The sequence below is a fragment of the Gekko japonicus genome, unplaced genomic scaffold (genome assembly GCF_001447785.1).
Source record: "Gekko japonicus isolate JY-2015 unplaced genomic scaffold, Gekko_japonicus_V1.1 scaffold2370, whole genome shotgun sequence".
NCBI lineage: Eukaryota > Metazoa > Chordata > Lepidosauria > Squamata > Gekkonidae > Gekko > Gekko japonicus.
In genome coordinates, this window is record NW_015166491.1 from 254743 (window position 1) to 259458 (window position 4716).

Below are 4716 nucleotides of genomic sequence, written 5' to 3' on the forward strand. Positions count from 1 at the left end.
AGGGACTTAATGGCTCTCCCGTCCCCCTGCAAAAGAACGAGGCTTTCGTTTTCAGAGCTGCTACCACCGATGCTCCCTCTGAGCCGTGGAGTCTGGTGAGCAGCAAAGCCTCTGCCTGGTGAGCTGCTGGTATGAGAGCGGTGAGCCAGCGAGTTGGCGGCTGCAGAAACTAGTTTGCTCTGGACGCAGGGTTCCCTCTAAGCTGAGTGAGTGTGAGCTAGCTCACAGTTTTTTAGCCTCCGGCTCACACATTTTTGCCTTTGCTCAGGAAGGATGGGGCTCCAGAGCAAACTCATCGATGCAGTAGTCAAATTGCTCGCTCACGATTTTAATGCCAGCAGCTCACAAAGTAGAATTTTTGCTCACAGTTTAGAGGGAGCATTGCTCTGGAACCCTCCTTCCTGAGCTAAGACAAAAATGTGTGAGCTGGAGGCTAAAAGGCTGTAAGCCAGCTCACACTAAGTCGGCTTAGAGGGAACACTGGCTACAATATCGAAAGCGGTGAGAATTTCAGAGGAGAAATCATCTCGTCCACGAGGAACATAACACTCTGTATGCTTTCTGGCTTCCCCCTTCTCTCACTTTTGATGTTCTTTCCCGCATTTGCTTGTTCATCTAAAGGGCATGATTTACCAGGAAGGGAAGGGGGGGATAACGAAGGGCAGCTACTAATCCTAGACAGACACCGTATCCGGTTGCTTCTACAATCTAACCAGAGCAGTTTTCTAAGGAGAAGATATGTGCATTTGGTGGGAGGGAGTTTTTCTTTAGACCTTGTTTTAAAACCGGGTTTCTATCATTTTATCGACAAACCAGGAGCCTGGCTGAAAATAAATGGCAAAGGACCACACAGGGGGCATCACTATAAAAAAGCCAATATTCATATGTTTTTAAAAGTTTGAGGAACGTGCCTTTAAAAAAAAGTGTTCTTCAGGTATTTACCTACATGAGAGACTATGGTGGGAATGATCTCCCACCAGGGATCCAGACCCAGAGGATCCAGACCCTCCTCTTTCCACTCTAGTGGAAGGTCTGTGTACAGTTATATCACTCTTAGCTGTCTCTCTCTCTCTCTCTCTCTGGGCTTACTTAACCTCAATGGCAGCTGCCGGCTAAAAGTTACACAAGCATCTCATCAGTGGGAGGCGGGCGTTTGAAATGCTCCTTGTTTCTCCTCAGTCCCCACTGAGAGGGAGGAAAACCCCCGGAAGATGGGGGGATCGCAGCTCCTGACGCCACCACAGATTTCTGAAAGGGGCCAGATAACCACTCAGACAATAAAGGGCTTGAGTGCTGCTTCTGGAATCCGGGTAGGATTCTGAGTAGACCTGCTTAGTCGTTTTGTGACTTGCATTTAGACCCCAGGACTAAAACCCACATCTTTCTCCTCAGTTCTAGTTTTGCTCCCTCCTCTTTCCACTCTAGTGGAAGGTCTGTGTACAGTTATATCACTCTTAGCTGTCTCTCTCTCTCTCTCTCTCTGGGCTTACTTAACCTCAATGGCAGCTGCCGGCTAAAAGTTACACAAGCATCTCATCAGTGGGAGGCGGGCGTTTGAAATGCTCCTTGTTTCTCCTCAGTCCCCACTGAGAGGGAGGAAAACCCCCGGAAGATGGGGGGATCGCAGCTCCTGACGCCACCACAGATTTCTGAAAGGGGCCAGATAACCACTCAGACAATAAAGGGCTTGAGTGCTGCTTCTGGAATCTACCCATCTACTCCTTTCCGTACTGCTTCTTCTCCAAGGCTGCATAGCACAGCTCTCCCTTCCTCCGCTTTATTCTCACAACAACCCTGCGAGGAAGATTAGTCTGCAAGAGGCTGACTGACCCAAAGGTATGACAGTTGAGTGAGGATTTGCACTCTGATATCCCCAGTCCTTTGACCAGCTCTCTAGCCACTACGCTGGCGCCAATCTAATCACACCACACTGACTCCCCTGTTAGTTTTCTCCATTCTTTCTTCACTTCCCTTTAGCTGGTAGCTGCTGAGTTCCTGGGGCTGCCAACTGCCTGCAGGGAAAAAATGCCCTGTCTTTTTAATAAAGGCTAGATGTAGTGAAAAGCTTCAGCTGCCCATTCCTGCCCATTTAGTCTGTATTAAAGGGGCAAGATAATTTTCTCTGTGAGTTCCACTGGCCAGTGGATGTTGGAGGGGGCAGGGTGAGCTTTGAGGAACAGAACTGAGATCCCTTCCAGTTGGCTTTTGATCCCTAATTTTTCAACATCTGGTTGCTTGGTCTGCCCTTCACCCAGCACATAAAACAATGGTTGCCATGGAATAAGAGTGTTCACACTACATATGCAACCAAAAAAAAGCACTGTATAAATAACTAAATCAAAGGCACTATGCTGAAGTGCAAAGGAACAAAGAATATTTATATAACACAGATGTGTACAAACAGATACAGCTTCATCTAGTGCTCAAAATATTCATGTTATTATGCAGGGGAAAATATCCACAATTCACGATGCTTTCATGGTTTGATGTGAATTGTGGATATTTTTCCCTGCATAATAACATGAAGGCTTCTATATATTGAGCACTAGATGAAGCTGTATGGTACAACTGAAGAAGTATCAACAAACGAAGATTGGAATCCGGAGTTTTCATCCTATGTCCTGTGTTCCGGCTTCTTTTGTACACTCTGTGTTGTTGTATGTTATATGCATACACTATATTGTATCTGTTTGTACACATTTGTGTTATATAAATATTCTTTGTTCCTTTGCACTTCAGCATAAGAACATAAGAGACGCCAATGTTGGATCAGGCCAAAGGCCCATCCAGTCCAACACTCTGTGTCACACAGTGGCCAGAAATACCAGTGCCATCAGGAGGTCCACCAGTGGGGCCAGGACATTAGAAGCCCTCCCACTGTTGACCCCCCCCCAAGCACCAAGAAGACAGAGCATCACTTGCCCCAGAGCCCCTATCTATACCTTGTGGCTAATAGCCACTGATGGACCTCCATATGCTTATCTAATTCCCTATTGAAGCCATCCATGCTTGTAGCCGCCACCACTTCCTGTGGCAGTGAATTGCAAGTGTTAATCACTCTTTGGGTGAAGAAGTACTTCCTTTTATCTGTTCTAACCCGATAGCTCAGCAATTTCATGGAGTGCCCACGAGTTCTTGTATTGTGAGAAAGGGAGAAAAGTACCTCTTTCTCTACCTGCTCTATCCCATGCATAATCTTATAAACCTCGATCATGTCTCCCCTCAGTCGTCGTTTCTCCAAGCTAAAGAGCCCTAAGCGCTTTAACCTTTCCTCATAGGGAAAGTGTTCCAACCCTTTTATCATTCGAGTTGCCCTTTTCTGCACTTTTTCTAAAGCTATAATATCCTATAATATCATAGTTCCTTTGATTGTGTTATTTATACAGTGCTTTTTTGGTTGCTATATACTGTACTGTGTTATCACTTTTGTATTTCATACTACATATGCACCCTCCCAAGGGCTTGGTGCATTTGTTAGTAGCACTTACAGCACTAATGTCTCACATCTTTTTGCCAAGATGATCACAGGGTCTATTGTTACCGTCAGTACATAGGGGACTGGTATATTTACTAACATATATATAAAAATATAGTTTTACCCATGTTCTGGGCAATCAAGTTTGAGTTTAATCACAAAGATCCCGAACTGTTTCCAAGAATGCCTGAAGAACAGAGTTCCAGGGTTGCTGGATGACCAGTGAGATATCCTTTCATGTCATAGTACAGGAAGGATGGTCCTAATGGTCACGGGAAGGAGACCATCTTTTAAAGAATGCTGGACCTGTGCTGTTTAGAGCTTTGTTGTTCAGCATCATGCCTTTGCACTGGGCTACAACCTCAAAACTCTGCCCGGTAAAGCACATGACAGTACCAAGGGGCCCTTAAGAATGCATGTATTTGAGACTGTAAACCTGACATGTCATGTGGTCTGTTTAATACTATCATCTTAGTTTTTTCAAGATTTAGTCTTGGTTGGAACACCTAGATCCAGCCATGTTTAAAAATCATGTAGGTCCTAAGACTACAGCAACAAGATGTGAACACACTGAAAAAGTGAGGAGATTACATTTAACAAGGATAAATGTTGAGTTCTACATCTGGGATGGAGATGGGGGATACACTTCTGGGTAGCAGTGTGTATGAACAAGATCTTGGGGTATGGGTGGACTGTAAGTTAAGTATGAGCAGTCAGTGTGATGCAGCGACAAAAAAGGCTTGATACATGTTGGGGTGTATCAACAGAGGCATAACATCCAAATCGCAAGATGTCATAGTCCCGCTGTAGCCTGCATTGGTCAGGCTGCACCTGGGGTATTGTGTACAATTCTGGAGGCTTCACTTCAAAAAGGATGTGAACAGAGTGGAGTGGGTGCAGAGGAGAGCGACGAAGCTGATGAGGATGATCAGGGGCCTGGAGACCAAGCCCTATGAGGAAAGGCTGAGGGACTTGGGAATGTTTAGTCTGGAGAAGAGGAGGTTGAGGGGGGACACGATGGCTCTCCTGAAGTATCTGAAGGGCTGTCACTTAGAGGAGGGCAGGGAGCTGTTCCCATTGGCAGCAGAGGATAGGACTTGCAACAATGTGTTTAAATTAAGGGCCAGAAGGTAGCGGCTGGATATTAGGAAAACCTTTTTCACTGTAAGAGTTGTGCAACAGTGGAATCAGCTGAGATGGTGAGCTCCCCCTTGCTGGCGTTTAAGCAGCAGCTAAACAAA